Here is an 18,314-nt window from a genome sequence, read left to right on the forward strand (position 1 = left end):
CCAGCCAATTGTCTTGTGTCCAAATGAAGGCTGTGTTTTCATTTGAAATTGCTTTGCAGACCACTGAACGTATATTCTTGTGCTGACCAGTCATTCGTCAGACAGGACAAGTCAAAAGTGACAGGGAAGTTTCAACTACATTTCCATGAACGTCTAGAATCACCACTGAAAAGGGGCTCATGAATATATTCTCATGTAAAATAGTTTGCATATGCTCCGGCAGGTGGAGGACTTTTGACAAGTGGTCAGAGATGAATAAATCCCTAGACTGACTACCCAAAAAATAGGGTCAGCCGCCAGAGTCCTGCACTCTGTGCCGGAACCCGGGATTGAACCGGGGGCCTTTAGATCTTCAGTCTAACGCTCTCCCAACTGAGCTATTCCGGCCGACGAGCAAACCTGTCGTTTCAAACGAACTGTATATAGAGCCAGCCAATTGTCTTGTGTCCAAATGAAGGCTGTGTTTTCATTTGAAATTGCTTTGCAGACCACTGAACGTATATTCTTGTGCTGACCAGTCATTCGTCAGACAGGACAAGTCAAAAGTGACAGGGAAGTTTCAACTACATTTCCATGAACGTCTAGAATCTCCACTGAAAAGGGGCTCAAGAATATATTCTCATGTAAAATAGTTTGCATATGCTCCGGCAGGTGGATGACTTTTAACAAGTGGTCAGAGATGAATAAATCCCTAGACTGACTACCCAAAAAACAGGGTCAGCCGCCAGAGTCCTGCACTGTGTTCCGGAACCCGGGATTGAACCGGGGGCCTTTAGATCTTCAGTCTAACGCTCTCCCAACTGAGCTATTCCGGCCGACGAGCAAACCTGTCGTTTCAAACGAACTGTATATAGAGCCAGCCAATTGTCTTGTGTCCAAATGAAGGCTGTGTTTTCATTTGAAATTGCTTTGCAGACCACTGAACGTATATTCTTGTGCTGACCAGTCATTCGTCAGACAGGACAAGTCAAAAGTGACAGGGAAGTTTCAACTACATTTCCATGAACGTCTAGAATCTCCACTGAAAAGGGGCTCATGAATATATTCTCATGTAAAATAGTTTGCATATGCTCCGGCAGGTGGATGACTTTTGACAAGTGGTCAGAGATGAATAAATCCCTAGACTGACTACCCAAAAAATAGGGTCAGCCGCCAGAGTCCTGCACTCTGTGCCGGAACCCGGGATTGAACCGGGGGCCTTTAGATCTTCAGTCTAACGCTCTCCCAACTGAGCTATTCCGGCCGACGAGCAAACCTGTCGTTTCAAACGAACTGTATATAGAGCCAGCCAATTGTCTTGTGTCCAAATGAAGGCTGTGTTTTCATTTGAAATTGCTTTGCAGACCACTGAACGTATATTCTTGTGCTGACCAGTCATTCGTCAGACAGGACAAGTCAAAAGTGACAGGGAAGTTTCAACTACATTTCCATGAACGTCTAGAATCTCCACTGAAAAGGGGCTCATGAATATATTCTCATGTAAAATAGTTTGCATATGCTCCGGCAGGTGGATGACTTTTGACAAGTGGTCAGAGATGAATAAATCCCTAGACTGACTACCCAAAAAATAGGGTCAGCCGCCAGAGTCCTGCACTCTGTGCCGGAACCCGGGATTGAACCGGGGGCCTTTAGATCTTCAGTCTAACGCTCTCCCAACTGAGCTATTCCGGCCGACGAGCAAACCTGTCGTTTCAAACGAACTGTATATAGAGCCAGCCAATTGTCTTGTGTCCAAATGAAGGCTGTGTTTTCATTTGAAATTGCTTTGCAGACCACTGAACGTATATTCTTGTGCTGACCAGTCATTCGTCAGACAGGACAAGTCAAAAGTGACAGGGAAGTTTCAACTACATTTCCATGAACGTCTAGAATCTCCACTGAAAAGGGGCTCAAGAATATATTCTCATGTAAAATAGTTTGCATATGCTCCGGCAGGTGGATGACTTTTAACAAGTGGTCAGAGATGAATAAATCCCTAGACTGACTACCCAAAAAACAGGGTCAGCCGCCAGAGTCCTGCACTGTGTTCCGGAACCCGGGATTGAACCGGGGGCCTTTAGATCTTCAGTCTAACGCTCTCCCAACTGAGCTATTCCGGCCGACGAGCAAACCTGTCGTTTCAAACGAACTGTATATAGAGCCAGCCAATTGTCTTGTGTCCAAATGAAGGCTGTGTTTTCATTTGAAATTGCTTTGCAGACCACTGAACGTATATTCTTGTGCTGACCAGTCATTCGTCAGACAGGACAAGTCAAAAGTGACAGGGAAGTTTCAACTACATTTCCATGAACGTCTAGAATCTCCACTGAAAAGGGGCTCATGAATATATTCTCATGTAAAATAGTTTGCATATGCTCCGGCAGGTGGATGACTTTTGACAAGTGGTCAGAGATGAATAAATCCCTAGACTGACTACCCAAAAAATAGGGTCAGCCGCCAGAGTCCTGCACTCTGTGCCGGAACCCGGGATTGAACCGGGGGCCTTTAGATCTTCAGTCTAACGCTCTCCCAACTGAGCTATTCCGGCCGACGAGCAAACCTGTCGTTTCAAACGAACTGTATATAGAGCCAGCCAATTGTCTTGTGTCCAAATGAAGGCTGTGTTTTCATTTGAAATTGCTTTGCAGACCACTGAACGTATATTCTTGTGCTGACCAGTCATTCGTCAGACAGGACAAGTCAAAAGTGACAGGGAAGTTTCAACTACATTTCCATGAACGTCTAGAATCTCCACTGAAAAGGGGCTCATGAATATATTCTCATGTAAAATAGTTTGCATATGCTCCGGCAGGTGGATGACTTTTGACAAGTGGTCAGAGATGAATAAATCCCTAGACTGACTACCCAAAAAATAGGGTCAGCCGCCAGAGTCCTGCACTCTCTGCCGGAACCCGGGATTGAACCGGGGGCCTTTAGATCTTCAGTCTAACGCTCTCCCAACTGAGCTATTCCGGCCGACGAGCAAACCTGTCGTTTCAAACGAACTGTATATAGAGCCAGCCAATTGTCTTGTGTCCAAATGAAGGCTGTGTTTTCATTTGAAATTGCTTTGCAGACCACTGAACGTATATTCTTGTGCTGACCAGTCATTCGTCAGACAGGACAAGTCAAAAGTGACAGGGAAGTTTCAACTACATTTCCATGAACGTCTAGAATCTCCACTGAAAAGGGGCTCATGAATATATTCTCATGTAAAATAGTTTGCATATGCTCCGGCAGGTGGAGGACTTTTGACAAGTGGTCAGAGATGAATAAATCCCTAGACTGACTACCCAAAAAATAGGGTCAGCCGCCAGAGTCCTGCACTCTGTGCCGGAACCCGGGATTGAACCGGGGGCCTTTAGATCTTCAGTCTAACGCTCTCCCAACTGAGCTATTCCGGCCGACGAGCAAACCTGTCGTTTCAAACGAACTGTATATAGAGCCAGCCAATTGTCTTGTGTCCAAATGAAGGCTGTGTTTTCATTTGAAATTGCTTTGCAGACCACTGAACGTATATTCTTGTGCTGACCAGTCATTCGTCAGACAGGACAAGTCAAAAGTGACAGGGAAGTTTCAACTACATTTCCATGAACGTCTAGAATCTCCACTGAAAAGGGGCTCAAGAATATATTCTCATGTAAAATAGTTTGCATATGCTCCGGCAGGTGGATGACTTTTAACAAGTGGTCAGAGATGAATAAATCCCTAGACTGACTACCCAAAAAACAGGGTCAGCCGCCAGAGTCCTGCACTGTGTTCCGGAACCCGGGATTGAACCGGGGGCCTTTAGATCTTCAGTCTAACGCTCTCCCAACTGAGCTATTCCGGCCGACGAGCAAACCTGTCGTTTCAAACGAACTGTATATAGAGCCAGCCAATTGTCTTGTGTCCAAATGAAGGCTGTGTTTTCATTTGAAATTGCTTTGCAGACCACTGAACGTATATTCTTGTGCTGACCAGTCATTCGTCAGACAGGACAAGTCAAAAGTGACAGGGAAGTTTCAACTACATTTCCATGAACGTCTAGAATCTCCACTGAAAAGGGGCTCATGAATATATTCTCATGTAAAATAGTTTGCATATGCTCCGGCAGGTGGATGACTTTTGACAAGTGGTCAGAGATGAATAAATCCCTAGACTGACTACCCAAAAAATAGGGTCAGCCGCCAGAGTCCTGCACTCTGTGCCGGAACCCGGGATTGAACCGGGGGCCTTTAGATCTTCAGTCTAACGCTCTCCCAACTGAGCTATTCCGGCCGACGAGCAAACCTGTCGTTTCAAACGAACTGTATATAGAGCCAGCCAATTGTCTTGTGTCCAAATGAAGGCTGTGTTTTCATTTGAAATTGCTTTGCAGACCACTGAACGTATATTCTTGTGCTGACCAGTCATTCGTCAGACAGGACAAGTCAAAAGTGACAGGGAAGTTTCAACTACATTTCCATGAACGTCTAGAATCTCCACTGAAAAGGGGCTCATGAATATATTCTCATGTAAAATAGTTTGCATATGCTCCGGCAGGTGGATGACTTTTGACAAGTGGTCAGAGATGAATAAATCCCTAGACTGACTACCCAAAAAATAGGGTCAGCCGCCAGAGTCCTGCACTCTCTGCCGGAACCCGGGATTGAACCGGGGGCCTTTAGATCTTCAGTCTAACGCTCTCCCAACTGAGCTATTCCGGCCGACGAGCAAACCTGTCGTTTCAAACGAACTGTATATAGAGCCAGCCAATTGTCTTGTGTCCAAATGAAGGCTGTGTTTTCATTTGAAATTGCTTTGCAGACCACTGAACGTATATTCTTGTGCTGACCAGTCATTCGTCAGACAGGACAAGTCAAAAGTGACAGGGAAGTTTCAACTACATTTCCATGAACGTCTAGAATCTCCACTGAAAAGGGGCTCATGAATATATTCTCATGTAAAATAGTTTGCATATGCTCCGGCAGGTGGAGGACTTTTGACAAGTGGTCAGAGATGAATAAATCCCTAGACTGACTACCCAAAAAATAGGGTCAGCCGCCAGAGTCCTGCACTCTCTGCCGGAACCCGGGATTGAACCGGGGGCCTTTAGATCTTCAGTCTAACGCTCTCCCAACTGAGCTATTCCGGCCGACGAGCAAACCTGTCGTTTCAAACGAACTGTATATAGAGCCAGCCAATTGTCTTGTGTCCAAATGAAGGCTGTGTTTTCATTTGAAATTGCTTTGCAGACCACTGAACGTATATTCTTGTGCTGACCAGTCATTCGTCAGACAGGACAAGTCAAAAGTGACAGGGAAGTTTCAACTACATTTCCATGAACGTCTAGAATCTCCACTGAAAAAGGGCTCATGAATATATTCTCATGTAAAATAGTTTGCATATGCTCCGGCAGGTGGATGACTTTTGACAAGTGGTCAGAGATGAATAAATTCCTAGAGTGACTACCCAAAAAATAGGGTCAGCCGCCAGAGTCCTGCACTCTGTGCCGGAACCCGGGATTGAACCGGGGGCCTTTAGATCTTCAGTCTAACGCTCTCCCAACTGAGCTATTCCGGCCGACGAGCAAACCTGTCGTTTCAAACGAACTGTATATAGAGCCAGCCAATTGTCTTGTGTCCAAATGAAGACTGTGTTTTCATTTGAAATTGCTTTGCAGACCACTGAACGTATATTCTTGTGCTGACCAGTCATTCGTCAGACAGGACAAGTCAAAAGTGACAGGGAAGTTTCAACTACATTTCCATGAACGTCTAGAATCTCCACTGAAAAAGGGCTCATGAATATATTCTCATGTAAAATAGTTTGCATATGCTCCGGCAGGTGGATGACTTTTGACAAGTGGTCAGAGATGAATAAATCCCTAGACTGACTACCCAAAAAATAGGGTCAGCCGCCAGAGTCCTGCACTCTCTGCCGGAACCCGGGATTGAACCGGGGGCCTTTAGATCTTCAGTCTAACGCTCTCCCAACTGAGCTATTCCGGCCGACGAGCAAACCTGTCGTTTCAAACGAACTGTATATAGAGCCAGCCAATTGTCTTGTGTCCAAATGAAGGCTGTGTTTTCATTTGAAATTGCTTTGCAGACCACTGAACGTATATTCTTGTGCTGACCAGTCATTCGTCAGACAGGACAAGTCAAAAGTGACAGGGAAGTTTCAACTACATTTCCATGAACGTCTAGAATCTCCACTGAAAAGGGGCTCATGAATATATTCTCATGTAAAATAGTTTGCATATGCTCCGGCAGGTGGAGGACTTTTGACAAGTGGTCAGAGATGAATAAATCCCTAGACTGACTACCCAAAAAATAGGGTCAGCCGCCAGAGTCCTGCACTCTCTGCCGGAACCCGGGATTGAACCGGGGGCCTTTAGATCTTCAGTCTAACGCTCTCCCAACTGAGCTATTCCGGCCGACGAGCAAACCTGTCGTTTCAAACGAACTGTATATAGAGCCAGCCAATTGTCTTGTGTCCAAATGAAGGCTGTGTTTTCATTTGAAATTGCTTTGCAGACCACTGAACGTATATTCTTGTGCTGACCAGTCATTCTTCAGACAGGACAAGTCAAAAGTGACAGGGAAGTTTCAACTACATTTCCATGAACGTCTAGAATCTCCACTGAAAAAGGGCTCATGAATATATTCTCATGTAAAATAGTTTGCATATGCTCCGGCAGGTGGATGACTTTTGACAAGTGGTCAGAGATGAATAAATTCCTAGAGTGACTACCCAAAAAATAGGGTCAGCCGCCAGAGTCCTGCACTCTGTGCCGGAACCCGGGATTGAACCGGGGGCCTTTAGATCTTCAGTCTAACGCTCTCCCAACTGAGCTATTCCGGCCGACGAGCAAACCTGTCGTTTCAAACGAACTGTATATAGAGCCAGCCAATTGTCTTGTGTCCAAATGAAGACTGTGTTTTCATTTGAAATTGCTTTGCAGACCACTGAACGTATATTCTTGTGCTGACCAGTCATTCGTCAGACAGGACAAGTCAAAAGTGACAGGGAAGTTTCAACTACATTTCCATGAACGTCTAGAATCTCCACTGAAAAAGGGCTCATGAATATATTCTCATGTAAAATAGTTTGCATATGCTCCGGCAGGTGGATGACTTTTGACAAGTGGTCAGAGATGAATAAATTCCTAGAGTGACTACCCAAAAAATAGGGTCAGCCGCCAGAGTCCTGCACTCTGTGCCGGAACCCGGGATTGAACCGGGGGCCTTTAGATCTTCAGTCTAACGCTCTCCCAACTGAGCTATTCCGGCCGACGAGCAAACCTGTCGTTTCAAACGAACTGTATATAGAGCCAGCCAATTGTCTTGTGTCCAAAGGAAGGCTGTGTTTTCATTTGAAATTGCTTTGCAGACCACTGAACGTATATTCTTGTGCTGACCAGTCATTCGTCAGACAGGACAAGTCAAAAGTGACAGGGAAGTTTCAACTACATTTCCATGAACGTCTAGAATCTCCACTGAAAAAGGGCTCATGAATATATTCTCATGTAAAATAGTTTGCATATGCTCCGGCAGGTGGATGACTTTTGACAAGTGGTCAGAGATGAATAAATTCCTAGAGTGACTACCCAAAAAATAGGGTCAGCCGCCAGAGTCCTGCACTCTGTGCCGGAACCCGGGATTGAACCGGGGGCCTTTAGATCTTCAGTCTAACGCTCTCCCAACTGAGCTATTCCGGCCGACGAGCAAACCTGTCGTTTCAAACGAACTGTATATAGAGCCAGCCAATTGTCTTGTGTCCAAATGAAGACTGTGTTTTCATTTGAAATTGCTTTGCAGACCACTGAACGTATATTCTTGTGCTGACCAGTCATTCGTCAGACAGGACAAGTCAAAAGTGACAGGGAAGTTTCAACTACATTTCCATGAACGTCTAGAATCTCCACTGAAAAAGGGCTCATGAATATATTCTCATGTAAAATAGTTTGCATATGCTCCGGCAGGTGGATGACTTTTGACAAGTGGTCAGAGATGAATAAATTCCTAGACTGACTACCCAAAAAATAGGGTCAGCCGCCAGAGTCCTGCACTCTGTGCCGGAACCCGGGATTGAACCGGGGGCCTTTAGATCTTCAGTCTAACGCTCTCCCAACTGAGCTATTCCGGCCGACGAGCAAACCTGTCGTTTCAAACGAACTGCATATAGAGCCAGCCAATTGTCTTGTGTCCAAATGAAGGCTGTGTTTTCATTTGAAATTGCTTTGCAGACCACTGAACGTATATTCTTGTGCTGACCAGTCATTCGTCAGACAGGACAAGTCAAAAGTGACAGGGAAGTTTCAACTACATTTCCATGAACGTCTAGAATCTCCACTGAAAAGGGGCTCATGAATATATTCTCATGTAAAATAGTTTGCATATGCTCCGGCAGGTGGATGACTTTTAACAAGTGGTCAGAGATGAATAAATCCCTAGACTGACTACCCAAAAAATAGGGTCAGCCGCCAGAGTCCTGCACTCTCTGCCGGAACCCGGGATTGAACCGGGGGCCTTTAGATCTTCAGTCTAACGCTCTCCCAACTGAGCTATTCCGGCCGACGAGCAAACCTGTCATTTCAAACGAACTGTATATAGAGCCAGCCAATTGTCTTGTGTCCAAATGAAGGCTGTGTTTTCATTTGAAATTGCTTTGCAGACCACTGAACGTATATTCTTGTGCTGACCAGTCATTCGTCAGACAGGACAAGTCAAAAGTGACAGGGAAGTTTCAACTACATTTCCATGAACGTCTAGAATCTCCACTGAAAAAGGGCTCATGAATATATTCTCATGTAAAATAGTTTGCATATGCTCCGGCAGGTGGAGGACTTTTGACAAGTGGTCAGAGATGAATAAATTCCTAGAGTGACTACCCAAAAAATAGGGTCAGCCGCCAGAGTCCTGCACTCTGTGCCGGAACCCGGGATTGAACCGGGGGCCTTTAGATCTTCAGTCTAACGCTCTCCCAACTGAGCTATTCCGGCCGACGAGCAAACCTGTCGTTTCAAACGAACTGTATATAGAGCCAGCCAATTGTCTTGTGTCCAAATGAAGGCTGTGTTTTCATTTGAAATTGCTTTGCAGACCACTGAACGTATATTCTTGTGCTGACCAGTCATTCGTCAGACAGGACAAGTCAAAAGTGACAGGGAAGTTTCAACTACATTTCCATGAACGTCTAGAATCTCCACTGAAAAAGGGCTCATGAATATATTCTCATGTAAAATAGTTTGCATATGCTCCGGCAGGTGGATGACTTTTGACAAGTGGTCAGAGATGAATAAATTCCTAGAGTGACTACCCAAAAAATAGGGTCAGCCGCCAGAGTCCTGCACTCTGTGCCGGAACCCGGGATTGAACCGGGGGCCTTTAGATCTTCAGTCTAACGCTCTCCCAACTGAGCTATTCCGGCCGACGAGCAAACCTGTCGTTTCAAACGAACTGTATATAGAGCCAGCCAATTGTCTTGTGTCCAAATGAAGGCTGTGTTTTCATTTGAAATTGCTTTGCAGACCACTGAACGTATATTCTTGTGCTGACCAGTCATTCGTCAGACAGGACAAGTCAAAAGTGACAGGGAAGTTTCAACTACATTTCCATGAACGTCTAGAATCTCCACTGAAAAGGGGCTCATGAATATATTCTCATGTAAAATAGTTTGCATATGCTCCGGCAGGTGGATGACTTTTGACAAGTGGTCAGAGATGAATAAATCCCTAGACTGACTACCCAAAAAATAGGGTCAGCCGCCAGAGTCCTGCACTCTGTGCCGGAACCCGGGATTGAACCGGGGGCCTTTAGATCTTCAGTCTAACGCTCTCCCAACTGAGCTATTCCGGCCGACGAGCAAACCTGTCGTTTCAAACGAACTGTATATAGAGCCAGCCAATTGTCTTGTGTCCAAATGAAGGCTGTGTTTTCATTTGAAATTGCTTTGCAGACCACTGAACGTATATTCTTGTGCTGACCAGTCATTCGTCAGACAGGACAAGTCAAAAGTGACAGGGAAGTTTCAACTACATTTCCATGAACGTCTAGAATCTCCACTGAAAAGGGGCTCATGAATATATTCTCATGTAAAATAGTTTGCATATGCTCCGGCAGGTGGAGGACTTTTGACAAGTGGTCAGAGATGAATAAATCCCTAGACTGACTACCCAAAAAATAGGGTCAGCCGCCAGAGTCCTGCACTCTGTGCCGGAACCCGGGATTGAACCGGGGGCCTTTAGATCTTCAGTCTAACGCTCTCCCAACTGAGCTATTCCGGCCGACGAGCAAACCTGTCGTTTCAAACGAACTGTATATAGAGCCAGCCAATTGTCTTGTGTCCAAATGAAGGCTGTGTTTTCATTTGAAATTGCTTTGCAGACCACTGAACGTATATTCTTGTGCTGACCAGTCATTCGTCAGACAGGACAAGTCAAAAGTGACAGGGAAGTTTCAACTACATTTCCATGAACGTCTAGAATCTCCACTGAAAAGGGGCTCATGAATATATTCTCATGTAAAATAGTTTGCATATGCTCCGGCAGGTGGATGACTTTTGACAAGTGGTCAGAGATGAATAAATCCCTAGACTGACTACCCAAAAAATAGGGTCAGCCGCCAGAGTCCTGCACTCTGTGCCGGAACCCGGGATTGAACCGGGGGCCTTTAGATCTTCAGTCTAACGCTCTCCCAACTGAGCTATTCCGGCCGACGAGCAAACCTGTCGTTTCAAACGAACTGTATATAGAGCCAGCCAATTGTCTTGTGTCCAAATGAAGGCTGTGTTTTCATTTGAAATTGCTTTGCAGACCACTGAACGTATATTCTTGTGCTGACCAGTCATTCGTCAGACAGGACAAGTCAAAAGTGACAGGGAAGTTTCAACTACATTTCCATGAACGTCTAGAATCTCCACTGAAAAGGGGCTCATGAATATATTCTCATGTAAAATAGTTTGCATATGCTCCGGCAGGTGGATGACTTTTGACAAGTGGTCAGAGATGAATAAATCCCTAGACTGACTACCCAAACAATAGGGTCAGCCGCCAGAGTCCTGCACTCTCTGCCGGAACCCGGGATTGAACCGGGGGCCTTTAGATCTTCAGTCTAACGCTCTCCCAACTGAGCTATTCCGGCCGACGAGCAAACCTGTCGTTTCAAACGAACTGTATATAGAGCCAGCCAATTGTCTTGTGTCCAAATGAAGGCTGTGTTTTCATTTGAAATTGCTTTGCAGACCACTGAACGTATATTCTTGTGCTGACCAGTCATTCGTCAGACAGGACAAGTCAAAAGTGACAGGGAAGTTTCAACTACATTTCCATGAACGTCTAGAATCTCCACTGAAAAGGGGCTCATGAATATATTCTCATGTAAAATAGTTTGCATATGCTCCGGCAGGTGGATGACTTTTGACAAGTGGTCAGAGATGAATAAATCCCTAGACTGACTACCCAAACAATAGGGTCAGCCGCCAGAGTCCTGCACTCTCTGCCGGAACCCGGGATTGAACCGGGGGCCTTTAGATCTTCAGTCTAACGCTCTCCCAACTGAGCTATTCCGGCCGACGAGCAAACCTGTCGTTTCAAACGAACTGTATATAGAGCCAGCCAATTGTCTTGTGTCCAAATGAAGGCTGTGTTTTCATTTGAAATTGCTTTGCAGACCACTGAACGTATATTCTTGTGCTGACCAGTCATTCGTCAGACAGGACAAGTCAAAAGTGACAGGGAAGTTTCAACTACATTTCCATGAACGTCTAGAATCTCCACTGAAAAGGGGCTCATGAATATATTCTCATGTAAAATAGTTTGCATATGCTCCGGCAGGTGGATGACTTTTGACAAGTGGTCAGAGATGAATAAATCCCTAGACTGACTACCCAAACAATAGGGTCAGCCGCCAGAGTCCTGCACTCTCTGCCGGAACCCGGGATTGAACCGGGGGCCTTTAGATCTTCAGTCTAACGCTCTCCCAACTGAGCTATTCCGGCCGACGAGCAAACCTGTCGTTTCAAACGAACTGTATATAGAGCCAGCCAATTGTCTTGTGTCCAAATGAAGGCTGTGTTTTCATTTGAAATTGCTTTGCAGACCACTGAACGTATATTCTTGTGCTGACCAGTCATTCGTCAGACAGGACAAGTCAAAAGTGACAGGGAAGTTTCAACTACATTTCCATGAACGTCTAGAATCTCCACTGAAAAAGGGCTCATGAATATATTCTCATGTAAAATAGTTTGCATATGCTCCGGCAGGTGGAGGACTTTTGACAAGTGGTCAGAGATGAATAAATTCCTAGAGTGACTACCCAAAAAATAGGGTCAGCCGCCAGAGTCCTGCACTCTGTGCCGGAACCCGGGATTGAACCGGGGGCCTTTAGATCTTCAGTCTAACGCTCTCCCAACTGAGCTATTCCGGCCGACGAGCAAACCTGTCGTTTCAAACGAACTGTATATAGAGCCAGCCAATTGTCTTGTGTCCAAATGAAGGCTGTGTTTTCATTTGAAATTGCTTTGCAGACCACTGAACGTATATTCTTGTGCTGACCAGTCATTCGTCAGACAGGACAAGTCAAAAGTGACAGGGAAGTTTCAACTACATTTCCATGAACGTCTAGAATCTCCACTGAAAAGGGGCTCATGAATATATTCTCATGTAAAATAGTTTGCATATGCTCCGGCAGGTGGATGACTTTTGACAAGTGGTCAGAGATGAATAAATCCCTAGACTGACTACCCAAAAAATAGGGTCAGCCGCCAGAGTCCTGCACTCTGTGCCGGAACCCGGGATTGAACCGGGGGCCTTTAGATCTTCAGTCTAACGCTCTCCCAACTGAGCTATTCCGGCCGACGAGCAAACCTGTCGTTTCAAACGAACTGTATATAGAGCCAGCCAATTGTCTTGTGTCCAAATGAAGGCTGTGTTTTCATTTGAAATTGCTTTGCAGACCACTGAACGTATATTCTTGTGCTGACCAGTCATTCGTCAGACAGGACAAGTCAAAAGTGACAGGGAAGTTTCAACTACATTTCCATGAACGTCTAGAATCTCCACTGAAAAGGGGCTCATGAATATATTCTCATGTAAAATAGTTTGCATATGCTCCGGCAGGTGGATGACTTTTGACAAGTGGTCAGAGATGAATAAATCCCTAGACTGACTACCCAAAAAATAGGGTCAGCCGCCAGAGTCCTGCACTCTGTGCCGGAACCCGGGATTGAACCGGGGGCCTTTAGATCTTCAGTCTAACGCTCTCCCAACTGAGCTATTCCGGCCGACGAGCAAACCTGTCGTTTCAAACGAACTGTATATAGAGCCAGCCAATTGTCTTGTGTCCAAATGAAGGCTGTGTTTTCATTTGAAATTGCTTTGCAGACCACTGAACGTATATTCTTGTGCTGACCAGTCATTCGTCAGACAGGACAAGTCAAAAGTGACAGGGAAGTTTCAACTACATTTCCATGAACGTCTAGAATCTCCACTGAAAAGGGGCTCATGAATATATTCTCATGTAAAATAGTTTGCATATGCTCCGGCAGGTGGATGACTTTTGACAAGTGGTCAGAGATGAATAAATCCCTAGACTGACTACCCAAAAAATAGGGTCAGCCGCCAGAGTCCTGCACTCTGTGCCGGAACCCGGGATTGAACCGGGGGCCTTTAGATCTTCAGTCTAACGCTCTCCCAACTGAGCTATTCCGGCCGACGAGCAAACCTGTCGTTTCAAACGAACTGTATATAGAGCCAGCCAATTGTCTTGTGTCCAAATGAAGGCTGTGTTTTCATTTGAAATTGCTTTGCAGACCACTGAACGTATATTCTTGTGCTGACCAGTCATTCGTCAGACAGGACAAGTCAAAAGTGACAGGGAAGTTTCAACTACATTTCCATGAACGTCTAGAATCTCCACTGAAAAAGGGCTCATGAATATATTCTCATGTAAAATAGTTTGCATATGCTCCGGCAGGTGGATGACTTTTGACAAGTGGTCAGAGATGAATAAATCCCTAGACTGACTACCCAAACAATAGGGTCAGCCGCCAGAGTCCTGCACTCTCTGCCGGAACCCGGGATTGAACCGGGGGCCTTTAGATCTTCAGTCTAACGCTCTCCCAACTGAGCTATTCCGGCCGACGAGCAAACCTGTCGTTTCAAACGAACTGTATATAGAGCCAGCCAATTGTCTTGTGTCCAAATGAAGGCTGTGTTTTCATTTGAAATTGCTTTGCAGACCACTGAACGTATATTCTTGTGCTGACCAGTCATTCGTCAGACAGGACAAGTCAAAAGTGACAGGGAAGTTTCAACTGCATTTCCATGAACGTCTAGAATCTCCACTGAAAAAGGGCTCATGAATATATTCTCATGTAAAATTGTTTGCATATGCTCCGGCAGGTGGATGACTTTTGACAAGTGGTCAGAGATGAATAAATTCCTAGACTGACTACCCAAAAAATAGGGTCAGCCGCCAGAGTCCTGCACTCTGTGCCGGAACCCGGGATTGAACCGGGGGCCTTTAGATCTTCAGTCTAACGCTCTCCCAACTGAGCTATTCCGGCCGACGAGCAAACCTGTCGTTTCAAACGAACTGTATATAGAGCCAGCCAATTGTCTTGTGTCCAAATGAAGGCTGTGTTTTCATTTGAAATTGCTTTGCAGACCACTGAACGTATATTCTTGTGCTGACCAGTCATTCGTCAGACAGGACAAGTCAAAAGTGACAGGGAAGTTTCAACTACATTTCCATGAACGTCTAGAATCTCCACTGAAAAGGGGCTCATGAATATATTCTCATGTAAAATAGTTTGCATATGCTCCGGCAGGTGGATGACTTTTGACAAGTGGTCAGAGATGAATAAATCCCTAGACTGACTACCCAAAAAATAGGGTCAGCCGCCAGAGTCCTGCACTCTGTGCCGGAACCCGGGATTGAACCGGGGGCCTTTAGATCTTCAGTCTAACGCTCTCCCAACTGAGCTATTCCGGCCGACGAGCAAACCTGTCGTTTCAAACGAACTGTATATAGAGCCAGCCAATTGTCTTGTGTCCAAATGAAGGCTGTGTTTTCATTTGAAATTGCTTTGCAGACCACTGAACGTATATTCTTGTGCTGACCAGTCATTCGTCAGACAGGACAAGTCAAAAGTGACAGGGAAGTTTCAACTACATTTCCATGAACGTCTAGAATCTCCACTGAAAAGGGGCTCATGAATATATTCTCATGTAAAATAGTTTGCATATGCTCCGGCAGGTGGATGACTTTTGACAAGTGGTCAGAGATGAATAAATCCCTAGACTGACTACCCAAAAAATAGGGTCAGCCGCCAGAGTCCTGCACTCTGTGCCGGAACCCGGGATTGAACCGGGGGCCTTTAGATCTTCAGTCTAACGCTCTCCCAACTGAGCTATTCCGGCCGACGAGCAAACCTGTCGTTTCAAACGAACTGTATATAGAGCCAGCCAATTGTCTTGTGTCCAAATGAAGGCTGTGTTTTCATTTGAAATTGCTTTGCAGACCACTGAACGTATATTCTTGTGCTGACCAGTCATTCGTCAGACAGGACAAGTCAAAAGTGACAGGGAAGTTTCAACTACATTTCCATGAACGTCTAGAATCTCCACTGAAAAGGGGCTCATGAATATATTCTCATGTAAAATAGTTTGCATATGCTCCGGCAGGTGGATGACTTTTGACAAGTGGTCAGAGATGAATAAATCCCTAGACTGACTACCCAAAAAATAGGGTCAGCCGCCAGAGTCCTGCACTCTGTGCCGGAACCCGGGATTGAACCGGGGGCCTTTAGATCTTCAGTCTAACGCTCTCCCAACTGAGCTATTCCGGCCGACGAGCAAACCTGTCGTTTCAAACGAACTGTATATAGAGCCAGCCAATTGTCTTGTGTCCAAATGAAGGCTGTGTTTTCATTTGAAATTGCTTTGCAGACCACTGAACGTATATTCTTGTGCTGACCAGTCATTCGTCAGACAGGACAAGTCAAAAGTGACAGGGAAGTTTCAACTACATTTCCATGAACGTCTAGAATCTCCACTGAAAAGGGGCTCATGAATATATTCTCATGTAAAATAGTTTGCATATGCTCCGGCAGGTGGATGACTTTTGACAAGTGGTCAGAGATGAATAAATCCCTAGACTGACTACCCAAACAATAGGGTCAGCCGCCAGAGTCCTGCACTCTGTGCCGGAACCCGGGATTGAACCGGGGGCCTTTAGATCTTCAGTCTAACGCTCTCCCAAATGAGCTATTCCGGCCGACGAGCAAACCTGTCGTTTCAAACGAACTGTATATAGAGCCAGCCAATTGTCTTGTGTCCAAATGAAGGCTGTGTTTTCATTTGAAATTGCTTTGCAGACCACTGAACGTATATTCTTGTGCTGACCAGTCATTCGTCAGACAGGACAAGTCAAAAGTGACAGGGAAGTTTCAACTGCATTTCCATGAACGTCTAGAATCTCCACTGAAAAAGGGCTCATGAATATATTCTCATGTAAAATTGTTTGCATATGCTCCGGCAGGTGGATGACTTTTGACAAGTGGTCAGAGATGAATAAATTCCTAGAGCAAACCTGTCGTTTCAAACGAACTGCATATAGAGCCAGCCAATTGTCTTGTGTCCAAATGAAGGCTGTGTTTTCATTTGAAATTGCTTTGCAGACCACTGAACGTATATTCTTGTGCTGACCAGTCATTCGTCAGACAGGACAAGTCAAAAGTGACAGGGAAGTTTCAACTACATTTCCATGAACGTCTAGAATCTCCACTGAAAAGGGGCTCATGAATATATTCTCATGTAAAATAGTTTGCATATGCTCCGGCAGGTGGATGACTTTTGACAAGTGGTCAGAGATGAATAAATTCCTAGACTGACTACCCAAAAAATAGGGTCAGCCGCCAGAGTCCTGCACTCTGTGCCGGAACCCGGGATTGAACCGGGGGCCTTTAGATCTTCAGTCTAACGCTCTCCCAACTGAGCTATTCCGGCCGACGAGCAAACCTGTCGTTTCAAACGAACTGCATATAGAGCCAGCCAATTGTCTTGTGTCCAAATGAAGGCTGTGTTTTCATTTGAAATTGCTTTGCAGACCACTGAACGTATATTCTTGTGCTGACCAGTCATTCGTCAGACAGGACAAGTCAAAAGTGACAGGGAAGTTTCAACTACATTTCCATGAACGTCTAGAATCTCCACTGAAAAGGGGCTCATGAATATATTCTCATGTAAAATAGTTTGCATATGCTCCGGCAGGTGGATGACTTTTGACAAGTGGTCAGAGATGAATAAATTCCTAGAGTGACTACCCAAAAAATAGGGTCAGCCGCCAGAGTCCTGCACTCTGTGCCGGAACCCGGGATTGAACCGGGGGCCTTTAGATCTTCAGTCTAACGCTCTCCCAACTGAGCTATTCTGGCCGACGAGCAAACCTGTCGTTTCAAACGAACTGCATATAGAGCCAGCCAATTGTCTTGTGTCCAAATGAAGGCTGTGTTTTCATTTGAAATTGCTTTGCAGACCACTGAACGTATATTCTTGTGCTGACCAGTCATTCGTCAGACAGGACAAGTCAAAAGTGACAGGGAAGTTTCAACTACATTTCCATGAACGTCTAGAATCTCCACTGAAAAGGGGCTCATGAATATATTCTCATGTAAAATAGTTTGCATATGCTCCGGCAGGTGGATGACTTTTGACAAGTGGTCAGAGATGAATAAATTCCTAGACTGACTACCCAAAAAATAGGGTCAGCCGCCAGAGTCCTGCACTCTGTGCCGGAACCCGGGATTGAACCGGGGGCCTTTAGATCTTCAGTCTAACGCTCTCCCAACTGAGCTATTCCGGCCGACGAGCAAACCTGTCGTTTCAAACGAACTGCATATAGAGCCAGCCAATTGTCTTGTGTCCAAATGAAGGCTGTGTTTTCATTTGAAATTGCTTTGCAGACCACTGAACGTATATTCTTGTGCTGACCAGTCATTCGTCAGACAGGATAAGTCAAAAGTGACAGGGAAGTTTCAACTACATTTCCATGAACGTCTAGAATCTCCACTGAAAAGGGGCTCATGAATATATTCTCATGTAAAATAGTTTGCATATGCTCCGGCAGGTGGATGACTTTTGACAAGTGGTCAGAGATGAATAAATTCCTAGACTGACTACCCAAAAAATAGGGTCAGCCGCCAGAGTCCTGCACTCTGTGCCGGAACACGGGATTGAACCGGGGGCCTTTAGATCTTCAGTCTAACGCTCTCCCAACTGAGCTATTCCGGCCGACGAGCAAACCTGTCGTTTCAAACGAACTGCATATAGAGCCAGCCAATTGTCTTGTGTCCAAATGAAGGCTGTG

At 45.4% G+C, this 18,314-nt stretch overlaps 36 non-coding genes across 36 annotated transcripts; all 36 read right to left on the bottom strand.

Annotated features, from left to right (window-relative positions):
- Nucleotides 1–314: 314 nt before the first annotated feature.
- Nucleotides 315–387, bottom strand: Trnaf-gaa (transfer RNA phenylalanine (anticodon GAA)). The gene has a single exon. It is a non-coding gene; the product is annotated as a tRNA-Phe (tRNA).
- A 783-nt stretch (nucleotides 388–1,170) lies between these two features.
- On the bottom strand, nucleotides 1,171–1,243 carry Trnaf-gaa (transfer RNA phenylalanine (anticodon GAA)). Its single transcript has one exon. It is a non-coding gene; the product is annotated as a tRNA-Phe (tRNA).
- A 355-nt stretch (nucleotides 1,244–1,598) lies between these two features.
- Trnaf-gaa (transfer RNA phenylalanine (anticodon GAA)) lies at nucleotides 1,599–1,671 on the bottom strand. Its single transcript has one exon. It is a non-coding gene; the product is annotated as a tRNA-Phe (tRNA).
- Nucleotides 1,672–2,454: 783 nt separating this feature from the next.
- On the bottom strand, nucleotides 2,455–2,527 carry Trnaf-gaa (transfer RNA phenylalanine (anticodon GAA)). The gene has a single exon. It is a non-coding gene; the product is annotated as a tRNA-Phe (tRNA).
- Nucleotides 2,528–2,882: 355 nt separating this feature from the next.
- Nucleotides 2,883–2,955, bottom strand: Trnaf-gaa (transfer RNA phenylalanine (anticodon GAA)). Its single transcript has one exon. It is a non-coding gene; the product is annotated as a tRNA-Phe (tRNA).
- Nucleotides 2,956–3,310: 355 nt separating this feature from the next.
- Nucleotides 3,311–3,383, bottom strand: Trnaf-gaa (transfer RNA phenylalanine (anticodon GAA)). Its single transcript has one exon. It is a non-coding gene; the product is annotated as a tRNA-Phe (tRNA).
- A 783-nt stretch (nucleotides 3,384–4,166) lies between these two features.
- Nucleotides 4,167–4,239, bottom strand: Trnaf-gaa (transfer RNA phenylalanine (anticodon GAA)). The gene has a single exon. It is a non-coding gene; the product is annotated as a tRNA-Phe (tRNA).
- A 355-nt stretch (nucleotides 4,240–4,594) lies between these two features.
- Trnaf-gaa (transfer RNA phenylalanine (anticodon GAA)) lies at nucleotides 4,595–4,667 on the bottom strand. The gene has a single exon. It is a non-coding gene; the product is annotated as a tRNA-Phe (tRNA).
- Nucleotides 4,668–5,022: 355 nt separating this feature from the next.
- Trnaf-gaa (transfer RNA phenylalanine (anticodon GAA)) lies at nucleotides 5,023–5,095 on the bottom strand. Its single transcript has one exon. It is a non-coding gene; the product is annotated as a tRNA-Phe (tRNA).
- A 355-nt stretch (nucleotides 5,096–5,450) lies between these two features.
- On the bottom strand, nucleotides 5,451–5,523 carry Trnaf-gaa (transfer RNA phenylalanine (anticodon GAA)). The gene has a single exon. It is a non-coding gene; the product is annotated as a tRNA-Phe (tRNA).
- A 355-nt stretch (nucleotides 5,524–5,878) lies between these two features.
- Nucleotides 5,879–5,951, bottom strand: Trnaf-gaa (transfer RNA phenylalanine (anticodon GAA)). The gene has a single exon. It is a non-coding gene; the product is annotated as a tRNA-Phe (tRNA).
- Nucleotides 5,952–6,306: 355 nt separating this feature from the next.
- Trnaf-gaa (transfer RNA phenylalanine (anticodon GAA)) lies at nucleotides 6,307–6,379 on the bottom strand. The gene has a single exon. It is a non-coding gene; the product is annotated as a tRNA-Phe (tRNA).
- A 355-nt stretch (nucleotides 6,380–6,734) lies between these two features.
- Trnaf-gaa (transfer RNA phenylalanine (anticodon GAA)) lies at nucleotides 6,735–6,807 on the bottom strand. The gene has a single exon. It is a non-coding gene; the product is annotated as a tRNA-Phe (tRNA).
- Nucleotides 6,808–7,162: 355 nt separating this feature from the next.
- Trnaf-gaa (transfer RNA phenylalanine (anticodon GAA)) lies at nucleotides 7,163–7,235 on the bottom strand. Its single transcript has one exon. It is a non-coding gene; the product is annotated as a tRNA-Phe (tRNA).
- A 355-nt stretch (nucleotides 7,236–7,590) lies between these two features.
- Nucleotides 7,591–7,663, bottom strand: Trnaf-gaa (transfer RNA phenylalanine (anticodon GAA)). Its single transcript has one exon. It is a non-coding gene; the product is annotated as a tRNA-Phe (tRNA).
- A 355-nt stretch (nucleotides 7,664–8,018) lies between these two features.
- Trnaf-gaa (transfer RNA phenylalanine (anticodon GAA)) lies at nucleotides 8,019–8,091 on the bottom strand. The gene has a single exon. It is a non-coding gene; the product is annotated as a tRNA-Phe (tRNA).
- Nucleotides 8,092–8,446: 355 nt separating this feature from the next.
- Trnaf-gaa (transfer RNA phenylalanine (anticodon GAA)) lies at nucleotides 8,447–8,519 on the bottom strand. The gene has a single exon. It is a non-coding gene; the product is annotated as a tRNA-Phe (tRNA).
- A 355-nt stretch (nucleotides 8,520–8,874) lies between these two features.
- Nucleotides 8,875–8,947, bottom strand: Trnaf-gaa (transfer RNA phenylalanine (anticodon GAA)). The gene has a single exon. It is a non-coding gene; the product is annotated as a tRNA-Phe (tRNA).
- A 355-nt stretch (nucleotides 8,948–9,302) lies between these two features.
- Nucleotides 9,303–9,375, bottom strand: Trnaf-gaa (transfer RNA phenylalanine (anticodon GAA)). The gene has a single exon. It is a non-coding gene; the product is annotated as a tRNA-Phe (tRNA).
- A 355-nt stretch (nucleotides 9,376–9,730) lies between these two features.
- Trnaf-gaa (transfer RNA phenylalanine (anticodon GAA)) lies at nucleotides 9,731–9,803 on the bottom strand. The gene has a single exon. It is a non-coding gene; the product is annotated as a tRNA-Phe (tRNA).
- Nucleotides 9,804–10,158: 355 nt separating this feature from the next.
- Trnaf-gaa (transfer RNA phenylalanine (anticodon GAA)) lies at nucleotides 10,159–10,231 on the bottom strand. Its single transcript has one exon. It is a non-coding gene; the product is annotated as a tRNA-Phe (tRNA).
- Nucleotides 10,232–10,586: 355 nt separating this feature from the next.
- Nucleotides 10,587–10,659, bottom strand: Trnaf-gaa (transfer RNA phenylalanine (anticodon GAA)). Its single transcript has one exon. It is a non-coding gene; the product is annotated as a tRNA-Phe (tRNA).
- A 355-nt stretch (nucleotides 10,660–11,014) lies between these two features.
- Nucleotides 11,015–11,087, bottom strand: Trnaf-gaa (transfer RNA phenylalanine (anticodon GAA)). The gene has a single exon. It is a non-coding gene; the product is annotated as a tRNA-Phe (tRNA).
- A 355-nt stretch (nucleotides 11,088–11,442) lies between these two features.
- Nucleotides 11,443–11,515, bottom strand: Trnaf-gaa (transfer RNA phenylalanine (anticodon GAA)). Its single transcript has one exon. It is a non-coding gene; the product is annotated as a tRNA-Phe (tRNA).
- Nucleotides 11,516–11,870: 355 nt separating this feature from the next.
- Nucleotides 11,871–11,943, bottom strand: Trnaf-gaa (transfer RNA phenylalanine (anticodon GAA)). The gene has a single exon. It is a non-coding gene; the product is annotated as a tRNA-Phe (tRNA).
- Nucleotides 11,944–12,298: 355 nt separating this feature from the next.
- Trnaf-gaa (transfer RNA phenylalanine (anticodon GAA)) lies at nucleotides 12,299–12,371 on the bottom strand. Its single transcript has one exon. It is a non-coding gene; the product is annotated as a tRNA-Phe (tRNA).
- A 355-nt stretch (nucleotides 12,372–12,726) lies between these two features.
- Nucleotides 12,727–12,799, bottom strand: Trnaf-gaa (transfer RNA phenylalanine (anticodon GAA)). The gene has a single exon. It is a non-coding gene; the product is annotated as a tRNA-Phe (tRNA).
- Nucleotides 12,800–13,154: 355 nt separating this feature from the next.
- Trnaf-gaa (transfer RNA phenylalanine (anticodon GAA)) lies at nucleotides 13,155–13,227 on the bottom strand. The gene has a single exon. It is a non-coding gene; the product is annotated as a tRNA-Phe (tRNA).
- Nucleotides 13,228–13,582: 355 nt separating this feature from the next.
- Trnaf-gaa (transfer RNA phenylalanine (anticodon GAA)) lies at nucleotides 13,583–13,655 on the bottom strand. Its single transcript has one exon. It is a non-coding gene; the product is annotated as a tRNA-Phe (tRNA).
- Nucleotides 13,656–14,010: 355 nt separating this feature from the next.
- On the bottom strand, nucleotides 14,011–14,083 carry Trnaf-gaa (transfer RNA phenylalanine (anticodon GAA)). The gene has a single exon. It is a non-coding gene; the product is annotated as a tRNA-Phe (tRNA).
- Nucleotides 14,084–14,438: 355 nt separating this feature from the next.
- On the bottom strand, nucleotides 14,439–14,511 carry Trnaf-gaa (transfer RNA phenylalanine (anticodon GAA)). The gene has a single exon. It is a non-coding gene; the product is annotated as a tRNA-Phe (tRNA).
- Nucleotides 14,512–14,866: 355 nt separating this feature from the next.
- On the bottom strand, nucleotides 14,867–14,939 carry Trnaf-gaa (transfer RNA phenylalanine (anticodon GAA)). Its single transcript has one exon. It is a non-coding gene; the product is annotated as a tRNA-Phe (tRNA).
- Nucleotides 14,940–15,294: 355 nt separating this feature from the next.
- Trnaf-gaa (transfer RNA phenylalanine (anticodon GAA)) lies at nucleotides 15,295–15,367 on the bottom strand. The gene has a single exon. It is a non-coding gene; the product is annotated as a tRNA-Phe (tRNA).
- A 355-nt stretch (nucleotides 15,368–15,722) lies between these two features.
- Trnaf-gaa (transfer RNA phenylalanine (anticodon GAA)) lies at nucleotides 15,723–15,795 on the bottom strand. Its single transcript has one exon. It is a non-coding gene; the product is annotated as a tRNA-Phe (tRNA).
- Nucleotides 15,796–16,881: 1,086 nt separating this feature from the next.
- Trnaf-gaa (transfer RNA phenylalanine (anticodon GAA)) lies at nucleotides 16,882–16,954 on the bottom strand. The gene has a single exon. It is a non-coding gene; the product is annotated as a tRNA-Phe (tRNA).
- A 783-nt stretch (nucleotides 16,955–17,737) lies between these two features.
- Trnaf-gaa (transfer RNA phenylalanine (anticodon GAA)) lies at nucleotides 17,738–17,810 on the bottom strand. Its single transcript has one exon. It is a non-coding gene; the product is annotated as a tRNA-Phe (tRNA).
- Nucleotides 17,811–18,314: the final 504 nt, after the last annotated feature.

This window comes from Haliotis asinina, chromosome 1, assembly GCF_037392515.1.
Source record: "Haliotis asinina isolate JCU_RB_2024 chromosome 1, JCU_Hal_asi_v2, whole genome shotgun sequence".
NCBI lineage: Eukaryota > Metazoa > Mollusca > Gastropoda > Lepetellida > Haliotidae > Haliotis > Haliotis asinina.